The sequence below is a fragment of the Rutilus rutilus genome (genome assembly GCF_951802725.1).
Source record: "Rutilus rutilus genome assembly, chromosome: 12".
In the NCBI taxonomy this organism is placed as follows: Eukaryota; Metazoa; Chordata; class Actinopteri; order Cypriniformes; family Leuciscidae; genus Rutilus; species Rutilus rutilus.
The window spans coordinates 25,404,038-25,422,026 of NC_140217.1; the positions used below are offsets into that span (position 1 = coordinate 25,404,038).

At 36.7% G+C, this 17,989-nt stretch overlaps 1 protein-coding gene across 2 annotated transcripts in view; it reads right to left on the reverse strand.

Moving 5' to 3' along the window:
* The window catches only part of lrrc7 (leucine rich repeat containing 7), a 108,186-nt gene extending 92,529 nt beyond the window's left edge, over positions 1 to 15,657 (reverse strand). For both annotated transcript variants that reach the window (XM_084426458.1, XM_084426457.1), the window contains exon 1: positions 15,263 to 15,657. The gene's annotated coding sequence lies outside the window, so the exon portion shown is untranslated. The remainder of the gene's footprint in view (positions 1 to 15,262) is intronic.
* Positions 15,658 to 17,989: the final 2,332 nt, after the last annotated feature.

Below are 17,989 nucleotides of genomic sequence, written 5' to 3' on the forward strand. Positions count from 1 at the left end.
ATAGAATGACTGTAGTACTATTTAAAAGAGGTAGTTCACCCAAATATGACTATTTTATTACTCACCCTCATGCGTTTCCTATTTTTTTCTTCTTTTTTATGCAAGACAAAAAAAAAGAAGAGGGGTTCTTTGGATTTCAACTACAAAAACCTCTCAGAATCAGGCACTGCTGCTTTTATAACACATTTATATGCATTTGGCAGACGCTTTTATCCAAATCCAAAGCGACTTACATTGTATTTCAAGGTACACATTTTTACTTTCTTATCAGTTCTTGCTTTCCCTGGGAATCGAACCCATGACCTTGGCGTTGCAAACGCAAACGCTCTACCGTTTGAGCTACAGAAAAGCTGCTTTCAGTATCAGAATTTGGTGTGGATCCAAGTGCAATTGCCGTGTTTATATATGCCTAAATGAACCGAACTACGGAGAACCTGCACCAGCTTCCAAAACAACTGCTCCAAACAAGCCAGGTGTGAAAATGCCCTAAGTCTTTTAAAGCCATATGTTATATTTATATGAGGAACAAACCAAATTCAAGTCATTATTTACCGACAATCCTACCATATCCAGTGACCTGACAACTTGAAATCTGTCAGTGAGGTGAACTTGATTCGTGAACAAATCAATCTGATTCGATTGAACGAATGAGTAGTAAATCATCAACAAACCACTCAGTATGATTTGTGAACCTGATCCAGCACAAAAGAGTTTTTTAATTTGCCAATCTGGTTCTCGAGACTCTATGATCCAGTCGCAACAGTTCTCGAGTTAACAGCTTAAGGCTTCAGAGGACTTGGAATATAGTGCATGAGTCATATGGATGACTTTTATGGTGCTTTATTGGTGTGTTTTTTGTTATCTTTTTTGTCATTTTTGGAACTTAACCAGTATGAATTGATGTTGTATGGAAAGAGCAATGTGAAGATTCTTCAGAAAATCTCCTTGATGTTAAATAAAATAACAGCATACAGTTGAAGAAAATCATACGGGTGGGTAATTAATATTAAACATTGAACTTTAAATTAAGTGAACTGTTCCTTTAAGAACTCCAAGGCAAAACAAATAATTAAATGACGGTTGAGAATACACTGAACGAGAATGCCGATCACATGGTCATCGTAACAGCAAAATCAGTGTTCCAGGTGTACACTTGGTGCCGTTTGCCAAATGCCAACTAGCTTCCGACACCTGAGGTCCAGATCTGCTCAGCAGGAAGTAAAGCCAGTGACCTCATGCTTACGGATTCCCATGGCACGTGGGAGCATTCTGATGAAACAGGCTTAACCAAGAGAGAGGATGGGGTGTAATTAAACCACATCTCCAGAGGGGAGCCCATGCATAGCCAGAGATCAATGCTGGGGAAAAGAATTGTAATTTGCACAGTATGGCAAACAGCGGCATTTAAACACGCTAAGCTCAGGTTCAATCGCTCTATTTAATGGAAGCGAAACGTTTAAGGTCATTGTCCCAGTGAGGCATGGGGAGATGGGTCCCAGTCTCCATCCTACAAATGATGATGTATAGCTTAACGGGACCCTCAAACTGAGGCAGAATACCAAGTGGAATCCAACCTCCATTCAATCAGAAGGTGATTCTCCACATAGAAAATATGCGTGGACTGGAAACACTCAATTCATTTAGATCCATTTGTTACAGTTGCATTGTAAATACAGTTTTTGTAATTAAAATACATGCGTCTCGGACTGATTACAATAAAACATTTATTAATTAAAATTAATCTTAAATTTGGAAAATACTAAATATTGTAATGTAATATTGTAATTGTAACAAATATTACCATTCTATGAAAATTATTTACATCAATGTTTTACACAAGTACATTGTTGTGACATTCTTTTTACCGCAATCGACTATTTTACTCAGTTATTGTAGTTGTTTACCTCAAAGACAACGAGCATATGTAATATGAAATATGTAAAATGCTTAAACTGTGATATGTAAAATAATAAAACACTTACTTAAATCATATTTTCATGCTTTTTAAATAATCTTACTTAATTATGTGTATTTAAAATATGAAATTATCCATAGCAAGACAAAGTAGTCAGCCATTTCATTCTAAAAATGCTTAAAATATCATTTCCTCCAACATTTTGATCAAAAATGTGGTGGAAACATTTTTTATTTTTTAGTATCATTGAGATACTATTAGTTAATTTGGATGTGTTTTTGTTGTTTAGTTTATTTTTTTATTTTTTATGTCCATATAGACATGTATATAGTCGGTTTCACTTTATTTTGATGGTCCTTTTAACACATTCTGTTGACTAAGTAACGTTGCACCTACATGTCTACTAACTCTCATTAGAGTGTTAGTAGAGTATTACTAGACTAGTAGGGTTAGAATAAGTTGACATATAGTTGCAAAGTTACTAATAGTCAGTAGAATGTATTGAGGGAGCATCACAATAAAGAGTTAACAGATATTAAGCAGCATTCTACTAATACTCTAATGAGAATGAGAGTTAGTAGACATGTAGGTGCAATGATACTTATAAATAGTCAACAGAATGTTCAAAAGGGACTATCAAAATAAAGTGTTACCAAATAGTCATATATATATATATATATATTCTATATTTTAGTTTTAGTTATATCAGTATATCATGTAAAACTTTCCTTGGCCAACAGGATAAAATAAATTAAGTTTAAGTTTTTTTTTCTCACATTTTATTTCAGTTAATGTCTATTTTATTTCAAGCAACAAAAATATCTTTGTTTATTTATATACATTTTAATTACATTTTTTGTTAACTGTAATAAGCCTGGGTGGAAATGACGTTTGTTCATGAAACTTTAGGAGAAATAAATGACACAATTCTCCAATAATGCATGCACATTCAATGTTTTAGTTTACTGTTAGCAAATTAAATAAACCGATTTTTAAGGAAATTCACAGTCCACAGGAACAAAAGTGCCTTGAAGAAACACCACCTGACATGATTTGAACAGAGTGAAAGGGTCTTGAAATCTTTCAAATGCAAATTCGTCCTTCAAAGCAAATGTTCATGAGCACCTTGCACTCATTTAAAGGCGCTGTCCTCAGGTCAGGCATGGCACAAATAAAACAGATAAATTAATAAACAGAAGGAAGGGGAAAATGGAGCAATCGTCCCCAAGGTCCTCTGTTTCTGGGACGTACCATCAACATTGCTACACATTAGCGAGGTAGTACAAATGCTAAAACATATCATGCATGTTTATTATGAAGCACAGCAGGCCACACACAATCATTCCTGCCTCTAATGTTGACAGCCCGCGGCGGAGAGTTGAGGATAAGCGGAGTTGCCACGTGAGGAGACGAGATCACTGAGTCACTTGAACGGGAGCACCTCCAGGCACTAACACAGCCCATATGGCCTCTCAGAGAGCAAGTTTCATCCCCTATACCTGCCTGTAGCATTTTTGTGTTTTAAGAAGAGGTCTGTTTTAAATGGAACTGATATGTTATGCATTTTATAACCTATGGTTTCATAGTGCACAAAAATAAGTGGCTCTGATTTTCAATGCATCCTCAACCTTAATTATCCTAGAATTCTTTCATGTTTTCATTGTCAAGTTGCTTGCTTTCTTCATAATAGAGCCACTATAGCCACATGAGACTTTAAGTTTTATTTTCAGCTATGATCTATAGCTGAATATTCCACATGAAGATTGAATAAGTAACTAAACATAAAATAAACAGCCCATTAGTTCAAGATAAAATCAAATTAGATGCATTAAACCATCTAATGTCACAAGACTTGTTGAGAAGCTAAACAGGCACCCATGCAAGAGAGTAATAATATTAGACTAAAGTCTCTTGATGGCACCCAAAGGGTGTCTAGGCATCCCAGAATACCTTGCACTGGCCTACTTTGTTATTTCTGGTGCCTCTGCATTTTGTCAGCATGGTGAAGAATTGTACTCTGAATTAAGGAAAGACCTGTTTAAACATTCAAGCTGAACTTGAAATAAAAGTAATGAAAAAACAAAGCAATTTCTTTAACTGATCGCTGTTCATGTTTCTTATGTTTTTTAGGTTCAGGTGCAGAGGACAAAATGAACGTCAGCTGGAATGAACCACTATAACTACAAATCACATCCTCCCTGTTGGGAAATGACCAAGCAGGTACCATCAGTCACCATGTAGTCATTCACCCAAAAAGCAGCAAACCCACTGAGCCAGACAGTATAATATTTGTCCTTAAATGTCTTAAGCTTCCACTTGTTAAAGGTACAGTTCACCCAAAAATGAAAGTTCATTTCTTCAATTATATATACTGTATATAAACTGAACAGGAAATGGTTCTTTTCAATAAACTTGTGGATTAGGTTCACAAATCATACCAAGTGATTAATTCACTATTCAGAATCATTCATTAAATGGAATTGGACAGATTCATTCATGAATCATTTTTAACTTACTGACTCAGTGATCCATTTTCAACAGTTTTAAAGTTATCAGATATCTAAAGGGCAATCTTATCAATACATAGTGACTTAAAGTGCCCCTATTATGCTATTTTAAAGTTTCCTAATGTTGTTTTTGGAGTCTCCTACAACAGGTTTACATGCATCAAACATTTGCACATCACCACATTTTCAATAATTCTCAAACGACTCGTGAGATGAATCAATCTCTCTAAATCCCGCCTTTCCGCGAGCTACTCTGCTCTGGTTGGCCAGACAGCTCAGTCTGTTGTGATTGGTTTACGTCGAAAAAACAAAAACGTCCATTGCCATAACAACGTCAGGTCTGCGTGTCCTGAGGCTTCCCAGACCGTAAACTAAACACAGTAATGAACAATGACGCTGATTTTACCATATCAATCCGAGAGCGAGTCCGATGATGAAACATTGGAAGGACTAGTTATTGAACCCGAACCTCCATCGCAAGGACGACTCGAGCAGATACACTTCTCAGTTTGAGGTACATTATGAGATGTTGCAACTGTAATTCCTCACCATCAGCATGAACAAGTGCATGTCCATCAACAAACCGATTATTTTACTTGTAATTATTTATTTACAGAGTATTTTTCTAATATATTGCGGTGAACACGTGGAAACTGTATCAATAACAGTGCATGTATGCAATGTTGTATACATTAGCCGAGCTCTAGCTTGGATGACTGATGTAACATAAATGTTGGTAAAACAGATCTTGCTCAATGCGTAATCTTTCCTCAAAGTAGTGAGAACGACAGACAATCTGCATTAATAGACACAGTTATCGGTAATAGTGGCCCACAACTGATTAGCAGAAGAATTTCAGTAAGACGGTAATAATGTGAGTTAATCAGTTAGCAGGAGACCTACATAATATAAAACTCAAAACCAAGTATTTTGAACACCATCTTTTAAGAGCAAGCGGTTTGCGAATCCTGCATTGAACTGCATCAGTAAAATAAAGGGAACACAGCAAAAGTTTAGGATTATACTGCTGTGGTATCATGGTAAAGATGAATTTTAACCACTGATTCTTCACATGCTCGTCCTTGGGCAGGGAAAAAAAATTACTTTACCTTCACATTGTAGAGCACAGCGTCTTCTCGACATGATGCTATCCAGTATCCACAGAAATTAGCTGCCGGTTTGAGGTTCAAGTTTTCCCTGGTGTCTGCACGCGCAATAAGTGGGCGGAATATGCTAATGTTTCGTCTTGACGTCACAACGAAACGGCTTATGACTCGTTTGAAAAACGATTCATTTAATTGACTCAGAGTCGACTCTTACTTTTGAAAGACAATAACTTTATATACGCACTTCTCTTTATGTGCACTTTCAAATTTAAAACTTTGCAGGATGTTTTCATTCACTTAGAGCTATGTTACACACTACATGAAAGATAATTTTCAAAAATCCATAATAGGGGCCCTTTAAATTTGGGTTGTTCTTCAGATAAATCTAGCATATGTCTTTAGAAGACTTAGAAAATAGTGCCAAATGTAGTCATAGATCCCTCTTATGTCTCCTTTTTTTAATCATTTAATCAGCGTGAAGATATTTTATCAAAATATATTTTATCTTCCACAGAAGAAAAGTCAGTCATATGAGGTTGAGTAAATTACAGAATTAAATTTTTTTGATGAACTATCCTTCAAAGAATACAGTAAATATTTTAAATATACAACATACTAATTTGTCTAGGTTTTTTGCACTAAAATAAGGCCTTAAATTGTACCGCAATGTGAATGAAACATTAAAAAGCTAAAAAAATTTCCAGATAATGGAACAATTTCTGGAACAGATATTATGAAGTTCCTATATATGAAATATAAGACAGAACCTTCTGACAACAGGAAACAGTTCAAGATCAAAACTGAGCTTGACAGTGTCAAGTGATGTCCTTAGCCATAATCCAAGCTTGACCTTTCAGCTTTCAAAATATATCTTCATAACATAAAAGGTATTGTACAGTACAATCAATGCTTAAAATGAAACATTACCCTGCCAATAACTAAAAAGCTCTACCAGGATTGGCAATATCGTGATTTGCTATTCTTTACTATTCCACAAAGGAGGACAAACTGAGTGGACTGGTATGATTCTTGTGTGAATCGATGGAACTGGTATAGTCAGGAGGAAGTGCTTGGGTTTGTACTGCAGTAGGGATGGTGAGATGAAGAGAGAGAATGTTTTATTTGTGACTTCACACAGCGAAGCCTGCCTGAGTGGGCTGACAAGCGCTCATGCTACACAGAGTTGCCATGGAAACTGCAGGCTACGGAGGAGAAAGTGCAAGACAGAGGATATGAATTAAGTTCTGTCATTTTATCATCTACTGTTGACTACAGCGTGTGTGTCGTGGAAATGGTAACGAGACACCAAAGCAAACATACTTACTGCTCACTAATCTTCTAGTTAAGACTTTGACAAAAAATTAAGACAAAAAATTGGCCGTACTTCATAAGCCACCATCAGTAATGTCAATGTACTGTACAAGCATTTCTTTAGTGTGGATTACTTTAGACTTCAATCCATCAACCATTTTCTATTTCCATACTCGAAGATGATGAGATAAGCACTGCCCTACATGTAAGAGCCAGAGCTGGAATATATCTCAGCCAGAGATGGAATATAATGTATATTACATTTTTTTTAAATCCCTACAAAACATTCCATTAAGGGAAAGTTCATTCAAAAATGAAAATTCTGTCATTATTTACTCACCCAAACATGTAAGACTTTCTTTCTTCTGAGAACCTCAAAATAATATATTTCGAAGAACCTTGATCATACAATGGGAGGCAATGGGGTCCAAAACAAAAATGTTAATTGAGGCATATCTTTTATTGTTTTCCACATATGAAAGAAAGTCAAACAGGATTGGAATGACAGATTTAGATTATATAAATAGCTTGCTTTTGGTTTTTAAATAGCAATTTCACATATCTGATTGAAACGCTTCAAAATGCAGCCATGGCTCCATCTGGTGCACAGAGACCGATCAATACACTTCATGACTCCAGTCCTACATTCCTCCATGTTCCTATATATTTTTTAAGTGAATATCCTCTTAAAGCAAAATAATTTCAAGAAATGCTTCTTCCATGTAACTTGTGATTAAAATGAAGCAAATCTGCTCATTGTCTATCTGCTCAAAATAGATACTGTAGCAAGAGATCACTTAGTTTATGGGTCCAGTACGTTATGTTTTGCCCTAGTTTCTCATTCGCCTGATGTTCAGCTCATTTGAACATTTTACGTTCAACAATAATGCCTTGAAGCAGAATAAGGATCAATCAAATGCTAGCTTGTTTAGAAGATCCTCAAGATCTTAAAGCTCTAAGAACAAAAAAGGGGGGAAATAAAGTAGCATCTATTATACGTCTTATCTATTATCTATCATCTATTATATGTTTTAGGGCATACTATAAAATAGCATTTAAAGTAACATTCAGATTCTAAACCAAACACAAAAGACAGCATCCGTCAACATACACCAGTTTCCACAGTAACACATCTGTCAAACCACTTGTGTATCATAAAAAGATATACTGCAAACATTCTCTCACTCTATCTGCATTGTAACCAACTCCTATCAACCTTCACCAGTGACCAGACTATCAGTGGGAAAAACAGCAGGAAAAAGCAAAACAACTCAAGGACACAAAGTACATGCTCAACCAAGGGCAGGATACTGCCAAATTCATTCACAGTTCTCACACATTCCCATCTCTCATTATTTAATAGTTTTACCCGATAGTTAAAATCATCTCATAATTTACTCACTCTTATGTCTTTTTAAAATCACTTGACTTTCTTTCTACACTGTAAAAATAATAATAATAGTATATAAATAAAATCCTGTTATATATATATATATAAATGTTTCTGGCATTACCATATAGGACATTAGTACCTACCTATATATTTTATAACTTTAACTGTATATTAAATTATTTTATGTTAATATACCAATTTACTTGAACTACCAAAATCTGCTTTGTACCTTCAAATGTAGGCTATACGTCACAACGAGGGTTCATCGTAAAAGGCCTGTCCATAAAACATGGCCAATACTCATAATGGACAGAGCACAGGGTCATTCTATCAGGGTAACTCACATCAAACTAAAATAATGGAATAAACAATGTACCATAAAACCCTAATTTACATAACAAGATAGGGAGTTCTGGGACGTTCTTATACTCTTTTCAGAGTAAATTAAATGGTAATTCATATTTTTTTACTTGCAAAAAAACTAATTTTACATTAAATTACAATTAAATACATGCATTTTCACAGCATTTCAAAAGCCATATCTTTTGAAATTATGTTCACAAATGATATGTATTGCATGGAAAAAGAATATGTCATTGTATTTTGACAAGGAATCTGACTGCCTGCACACTAAACCGATATTTGCATATAAACTGCAGCAATGCATTGCATATCAAATTATAAACGATTTTCAATGAGCATGGTTTTCCATGGAATTGCATCTGTTTTTATTCTATCCCCTGCATGTGAGCCGAGACAAATCATATAGAACAGTCATAAAGACCTGCTTACAGTCTTATCTTTCAAAAAAAAAAAATTCTTATTAACCCCACACTTTTATATGGTAGCATAAGTAAAGGGATTTGGCTTGTTGTCCAAAGGCTTATTGGTTTCAAGTTCAAATATCTGTAAGATGAATTAAACTAAGAACAGAAGTCCCTGAGTATGATCTGAGTGACCGGCTAACAGGTCTTATTGTGCAATATGCACCATCAGCTTTACTGTACAGGTTTGCATTGCAATTTAGTAGTTGAGGCTATCCAACCCCACAATACATAGGGATACTGTGCATAAGCATAATGCAAATAAAACCATGCAAGTTCCTCTGCAAGCTGCTGCATAATCCTTTTGAAGGGGCAGTTTATCAGTTAGTGAAAATATCCTGGAAATGTACGCAGTTTATATCTTAACATCTCATTGTTAGTAAGTGTGGGAACTTTATTGGTCAATTTTATTCAAGCTAATTATTTGAGGACAGTGATGCAATCCTAAATGCCACACTCGATGTGGATTTACAGTCTTGTGACCTTCACTTGTGTGTCTAAAAAGCTAAGCCCCCTCAAAGTCAAAGATTCTGGGGATAAGCAAAGAGCTTGTGAAGCTCTATGAATATTTGTGTAACGTTATCTGTCCTGCTGATGTGTGAATCTTCATGTTGTGTCAGCAATTGTCTGTGAGAACATGTAGATTTCAGTTGGAATACAAATGACGAATAAAGATAAAGTGACAGAGAAATAAGGGGGGGGGGGGGGGGGGGGTCAGGAATCACTGTGTATTCATCATCACCTCCCATAGTCATCCTGCCTCCAGACTGTTTTAATAAGGAGCAGTGAATTAGAAGATGGTGGGTTCCTTTGCCATGATGCGGTCTATTCAAGCTTGATGCAAATCCACAATCAGTCCCTGTTTGTCCAATAGATTCATCTTTGTTGAGATCACAACTACTATGAATAACATACGCTTCATTGCCACTGCTCTATGCAATTTATATGAATACGTTATTATTTCCACTCACTCAAGAGGAAAGCATAGTGCAAAACATTGTTTAGAGGCCTTTGTCTGAGGCTTCGAGGGATGCAATGGCAATTCAGATGACTGTAAAGAAATAAAGTAAAATTAATTTAACAAAATAAGAGATCAAAAAGTTTTGGCAAACCACAAATGTTCCTAAAACACTTTTGCTCCAGTGGATAAAACCTCATATTCCATTCTCAAAGGCCGGTCATTCTCGGAGTCAAACTTTGCTGTATGGGCTGTTGGGAAAAATCCTAAAATTCACACCAGTGCGGCACATAGGTGAAACTCACGAACACACTTCTGAAATATAAAATGACAAAAAGACCCTATGGTCTCTTGAAGTTCACAGACACAATGAAGACCATAAGTACATATCAAGAGCAAATACAGGAAAAAGTCATGTGAAAGTTGGCAGCACTGTGATTGGCTGATTACCCTGTCGATACCATTCATCATGTCTGCAACTGGTCCACAAATCCTTATAAATTGGTCAAAGAGGTAGAAACAGACAGACTAATTAAAAAAAGTTACTCACAAAAAAGTATATTTTTTTTATAAAATTACAATTTAGAAAAATGATTTTCTTTTTTCTTTTTTTTGAGATAGGACAGTACAGATAAACAAACGGAAGTGAAGTAGAAAATTAGATGTGGAAAGGTCCTCGAGCTGTAAAACTAATTTTACACATTACAATGAATTAGAATTATTATACAGACCCTTTCCAAAAAATGAGAATATCATGGAAAAGTTTATTTATTTCCATAATTCCATTCAAAACGTTAAACTTCCATAGATTATAGATTCAGGGCCCACAACTTAAACGATTTCAAGTATTTAGTTGTTTATTTGTACATAATTTGGGCTTCCAGCTCATAAAACCCACGAAAACAGGATTTCAAAAAATGTGAATATTACATGAAATCACACAGTAATTACACAGTGATACCATGGTCATTGAACCAGGTTTTGGTTATTTTGGCAGCGTGAGCAGGTGCAAATCCTGCTGGAAATGCAAAATTTGCTCTCATCAGAAAAGAGGACTTTGGTCCACTTTGCTTTATTAAATCCAGAGTCAACGCAGCCGTCTACCAGGACATTTTCAGAGCACTTCATGCTTCCTTCATTTTCCAGCAAGATTTGCACCTGCCCACAGTGCCAAAATAACCAAAACCTGGTTAAATAAACAACTAAATACTTGAAATCGTTTAAGTTGTGGGCCCTGAATCTATAATCTATGGAAGTTTAACGTTTTGAATGGAATTATGGAAATAAACGTTTCCATGATATTCTAATTTTTTGGAAAGGGTCTGTAATGAAAAATGCATAAACTTGATGAGAATTTTATGAGACTTGGTTATAATAAATAGTAGGCTACTTGCAGGGGTCAGTAAGATTTTTTTTAATTGTTTAATTCTTTTTATTCAGCAGTGCCCCATTAAATTGATCAAAAGTCACAGTAAATACATTTATTTATTTATTTGAAAATGTCTACTTCAAATAAATGTCTGCTTTTGAATTTTATATTTATCAAAGTTTCTTCTTTGAAAAGCGTGAAAATGTGGGGTTTAGGCCATGACTGTAAAATGTGTCAAGTGAGTAAGGCTCAACTCTTTTAAGCATGTCCACACAAACAAATTTGATAAAGACCAACCCGATCTCACAGCAATTCCTACGAATTTTACGAGGTGGCTAATTCGTACGAATTCATATGACCTCACTCATATGAATTTGTAAGATTTTTGCTAAATCATACATATTTTACGAGTTGCCCAATTCGTATGAATTCGTATAGTATAGTGTATATTTCTATAAATAAATATAATTTATATGTATAATATAAATAGTATTGGTAGGTTGTCATTAAAGATAAATTAAAGTTCCATATGCTAAACGCACTAAACTTTAAACATCAATTGGAACAGGAACATGAATTCATATTGGGACTTTGCCTCCCCACTGGTCCCGTACCATACAGCAGCTAATGCCTTTTCTGCATGTGGAAAGTGAATGACAGATTGAGTGGATAAGCATGCTGAATAACTTTTACTCAGCTCCTCAGAAATCTCCCTCAGCCATCAGTCACCCTTCTCACACACAGCAGGGGCCGCTCTCAGCCTGCCATTGCAGAGGAGCACAACTGGAAGCCCCCACTCTCTGCCTCTCTCTCCGCAGAGTAAGCTCTTACACTGCAGACGCCCACACAACACTGAAATCAAACCTTGTCTGTAGGCTGAAAAGCCGAAAAACTCTCTTTTCTGCCAGCGTACGGAGAATCATGACAGACTGACAGACAGAAAATCAGAAAGCGCAAATATCGCTTCTTCGTAACCTCAACGTAGCGCTCATGAGGTAAACCTAAGTAGGATGTAGATCGCAAGTCATCGAGGAACATTGAAAATTATGCATCACGCCGACATTCTTACCTACAGTGATGATTCAAAAGGTGAAAGCTTGTGGGTGTTTTCATGACTGGCAAACCACAGCACAACACACAACAGATGGGAAAGTAACACTTCAACAAACACTTCAACAAAGAACCGTTATGTCCACTGAGAAGACAGCAGATGCATTGCTTTGCTCCTAGTTGTGAAGTCACATAGTGAGTAAGGGTGTTCCAGATCTGCAATAATAGGCGATAATTATAATAAAGTGCTAAACCTCCAGCATTCTGCTGTGTATGTGTGTGTGAGAGAGAAAGTGTTTATGTGTAGGCAGGCCTTTCACACAGAGATGATGCTGCACCATGGAAACCTGTGCAGATATCTGCAGCTAATTATGCAGCGACCCGCTGACAGATATGAAGAGGAAAAAGCACCATGGAATTAAAGTGCCAGCTCTGGCTGCCTCCATTCTCCACACCACTAGTGAGAAAATGTGTGTGTGTGTGTGTGTGTGTGTGTGTGTAAGAGAGAGATAGGGAGTAAAGACTTAAAAGAGCATGGCATGATGTAATCAAGCAACTTCAGTAGAAATCCTGAAAGTAAATGTGAATCCACATAAAAATGCTTGAAGAGTAGTAGCATTAAACTGAATAAAACAAACTCGGAACAAACGCTCCAAAAGTCCAGTAATAACTTCATTAAAGATCAACTATAAAACGGCATTTGTTTGTTACCATCAAACAGTTTGGACATATCATAATGTCTCAGCACTCAATGTATGCATGTATGTACGTATGTATGTATGTATGCATGTATATGTATATATATATACACTGTGTATAGTGTATACCGACTTTATTGATAAAGACATGGGTCTTTACATTCCCTAAAACATCTGTCTTTTACCAAACCAGTGCGAGTTGAACGGATAGATCTGTACTGATAATCCACACCTCTTTAATTATTTAGTATGTTGTGAATTTAATAAACGCAGCTCCGTGCTCTATCATAATATACATTAAATGTTTAAAAAAGCTGAGTATTTTCCATGGGACAAGCGTATGTAGGTCGGGGTGACCTAGTTGACAGAAGACCTACTTTAATCTGATTGGCTTGATCAAGGCGATCCAGTCCCTGCACTGTTGCTTCCTTCAAACCAGGTCTGTTTATGTATCATTAGTTCTGAAATCATCATCATCATAAAACTCTAAAACACGCAGAAGCCTCATATGGACCCGTATGCACATTAAAATGAATACGTTTTGATGATGCATGGCAATTAATAATAGTGACCCAACTGACTATTAAACATTAAAAAGAGGTTTTCTTGATTTCGGAAACAACAGGGACGTTTCTTCTGATACTTTCCGCTCTTTCTAACATGAGACCCAGATAATTTAGCTGACTCTTGTTGGCCTGCTTCCCAGTCAAGATGGTTTCAGATGGATTTCCAGAGGAAAACATTCCAAGGATTTGGTGACCTTGTGAGGGAGTGATGAGTCTCTCTAAGGCACTGACTTCAAGTCTTTCAAACCACATTTGTAGCATTACAAACTATGTATATGGACAATTAGGATGTTATATTATCATATAATGGACATTTGAAGAAATTCTAGTTACATTAAAAAAAGCAAGTGCATACTAAATGTGCCCTATAAATTGAGCCCTATCAAGCGAAATTTGTTCTGTGACCAAATAGTCTACTCTATAGGCTAAATTCATTGTGTATCAGTCTAAATGCTTATTTATCTGACCTACATGCAACAAAAATTAGAAACAATCAGCAATCTATATACAGGTAATCGATTCGCAGTAAACTTTTGCACTAAAATTCAAAGTCGTGACTACTGTTAACTTCATATCATTCGCCCACTCTCAGAGTTTGCCCTTTCATAGAACTTTGAGAACACATTTAATAATCTGCAAGCTTAAACCACGATGCTTTTATTTATTTAGCTAATTATTAGGTGGGCTAAATGTGCCCGCTTCAACAATTAACTATCAAACTGCTCCCACTGAGTTTCCTAAATGATTTCTCAATAAAATAAGGAGGCTGTTATTTCTGACAAGACTACGTTTCAGACCTCAAAACGTATTACATGTCACCTATTTCTGAAGGTGATTCATATTCTGTCCCAAGAACACTAAACATTTCAGTCCCCAACACATTCTCTATAATGTAAATACCATTATGTTAACTAGAGTGAATATTTAAAATAAATAAATCATAAACTAAAATGGGTTGACATTAATGGAGCCATTTTGGATGATATTTTAAAAACAGACAAATGACAAATTATCTTAAAGTGCCCCACTTCACGTATGATACCCATTTCTGAAGTGACTGAATGACATTACAGTGTAGGCTTTTTTCTTTTTTTGCTGAAAAGTTGATAAACTTTCTCTTTTTGGTTGTAATAAAACACAAGCATACACATTTAAAGGGGCAAATTAATTTAGGTAATCATTATAAGCAACAGTGCCAAACTGAACTTGGATTAACCATGCCTACACTGCGTTTTTGAGTAAACGCATCATGACTTTGATGCTAGAAATTACAAGGGAGATCGCGACCAACAATGTTAACTTGTACTACCTAGCAAAAACCCCTTAACGCCTGAACTCCTTGGGGTCAGACAGAGGGGTCAACACTAAATCAGAGGTGGATCTGAACATTTGAGACATGACACCCGCAACATGCGCAAAGCTCTGACTTTGAGTAGGCGTTCTTTCATTTCAACCAGCTGCGACTCAGTGCAGCAGATGCGTGAACGTTCAAGCACTGCCACTGTAAAACACGTTCTTTAAAGAGCAAAAGAAACATGTAAAACATGCACTCAATTCCTACGTACCGTTTGGAGCAGTTTGTTCATTTTGGGACTGAATGAGCGTAAGGTTCGAAAAAGACGTTTTCCAAAAACGGAATTCGGCTCCCTTCCCTTCCAAAAATCCAGTGGAAATAACAGCGGGTAACGTTTTTAATCAAAAACGACACAATTCTCTATGTTATTAACCATCGTGCCTCCTTTGTAGACCGTGTCCATCCCCTCTGCATCGTCGGTGCGGTTCAGTGCAATGGCTGCGCGCGTGCATACAGTGGTCTGCGGACGGACTCCCACGACGTCAATCAAACAAGTTCACCTACGCTTCACTCCTGAGTGAGAGGATTGGTTATGAAGTTGCATTATGTCTTAAATTATTCTCTCCGCCATATTATTCATTTAGCACCTCCTGCTCGCGCTTGTTTACAGGCCACGTGAGTTTAGCGAGCTTATCTATTTGAGCGTCTCAGGCACCTTTATTTTCTAGTAGCTAGACTAACAAACAGCTGAACATAATGGGCTATGTGTTAGTTTAAGCATTATTATTGTTGAAGCACAATCGTGATGTGATTCGGGTGTAAGCAATACATATTATATAAGTAACTAAAGTACGATTGCGGCATTTTCTTTAACAATTAAATAGGCTAAATAAATAAAAAAAACACAATTCAGACAAAAAAAATCGGCCAATTAGCTCGTATATTTCTTCTATAAAAAATAGTTCATTAAGCAGCTGCAATCAACGCACAGATTAAAAGCCGGTCTGGCATATAGAGCGGAGTCTATTTATTTTCCCCGCTCGGAGTTCTGATCACTAGCTCCAGCTAATTCTCTATTCCGGGTTTTTATTTCAGCATTAGTGAGAGAAACCCGTTGAGAGAAAACACAAAATGTATGATTTCCAAATAATGCTGGAGAGCCCAAAAGGAAATCAAAACAAAAAGTTCGATATTTCAAATAATATATTTCCATCCCTCATAATCTTACATGACTTTTCAGCAATGTTTCAATTAATCACAAACGTCAGAGTTGCTCAAACAATGCAGCGTTGTGGGTTTGATTTCCCAGGTAATGCATGTAGGCCTACTGGTTAAATTCCCATGACTATCTGTCATTTGCTTTAATAAACCAAATGCACAGTGTAATCGTGAGAGAAGCTTGTCTAAACTGTCACACCCTGGTCTGGAATCCAACACTCCTCAAATGAATCACCAATTATTAGACTATATAATTTGATAAAATGTTCTATAAAATGAACAAATCAAACAAAATTGAAATACCTCAAGACAACAAATGTTTCAAGTGGTTTCCCCAAACTCAAAGGAAAATGCTACTTTTAATGATTTTGACAGTCTCAAAATTAACCCCTTCACGGCAAGCATCGTTAGTACTTAGTAGAACACCCGTTTGCTGTTATGACCTGCTGCAAATGAGATGTATAAACAGACACCAGCTTCTGGCAGCATTTCTAAGGAATCTTTGTTCATTCCTCAGTTCAGTTCAGTAATATTCTTGGGTTTGCGTACTGCAACTCCCACCAGAGATTTTCTATGGCGTTCAAGGTGACTGTGGTGGCCACTGTAGAATCTTTCAGGACTTCTTCTAAAACCATTCAGTTGGAAGGTCCAAAGATGCCCATGCTTCAGCTTCCTCATTGATGGCATGACATTTTCTCCTAGGATTTCCTGATACTTCAATGAATCAATCTTGCCTTCCACACGCTGCAGGTTTCCAGTGCTTGAGGATGCAAAGCAGCCCCAGAGCATCACCAAGCACCACCATGCTAGAGTGTTCTTTACATATTCTTCATCCTCAAGACATACCGCTGATCCATATAGCACCGAAAAGTTCCAGTTTTGTTTCATCACTCCACAGAACAGAATCCCAAAACTTCTGTGGCTTATTAATATTTTTTTGAGCACTTTTCTTGTGCTTTTGAGTCAGTAGTGTACGTCTTGGAGTTGCCACCAAGTCTTGCTGCAGGTCTTTTGCAGTGCACTTGAGGGTTTTTCTGAACCTGCCTTCTCTTTTCTGTCCTGTCCAGGTAGTGTAACTAATGTTCCTTTATGTTTGAACTTGCAAACTATGCTCTAGGAACATTTAGTGCCTTTGCTATCTTTTTGTATCCTGTTCCTTGTTTGTGGAGGGTGATGCTATCTTTTCTTAACTTTTTGGACCATTATTTTGACTTATAGCCATATTTCTAACATGCAGTCAAACGTGACACTCAACAAACCCAGCCAGTTCAGATATTTCATATGTTCTAGCTCAAGCACACCTGGTGCAACTAATGAAGCTCTTGTTTAGTTGCATCAGGTGTGCTTGAGACAACACCTGTTTTGCAGATTTGTGCTGTTGTGAGGGATTATATTCAGGGGATTGAATCATTTTGAGCCTGCATTGCATATACATACATCTGTCATGACAACTCTCGGAGTGTTTGTCATGGTAATTTATACGACTATGTTGATATTTGGTCTTGGCTGAATAGATCTGCTATGCTGCTGTTGTTGTTGATTATTTATGCTGCTGCAGAGCAAGTATGGGACTAAAGTATTGCTTCTGCCAATACAAACACGACACGCTGCTGCAAGCAAGACAATGCTGCTGCTGTACAAAATAGCATACATGAACTACCCATAGCAGATCTATACAGGTGGAGCTGGGGAAGGTGGAGGGTTTCTGAAAGCATGCTGCACTGCTACAGAAAATGCTGACCAACGTTAAAAGGTTGAGCAGCGAGCTCATTGGCTACTG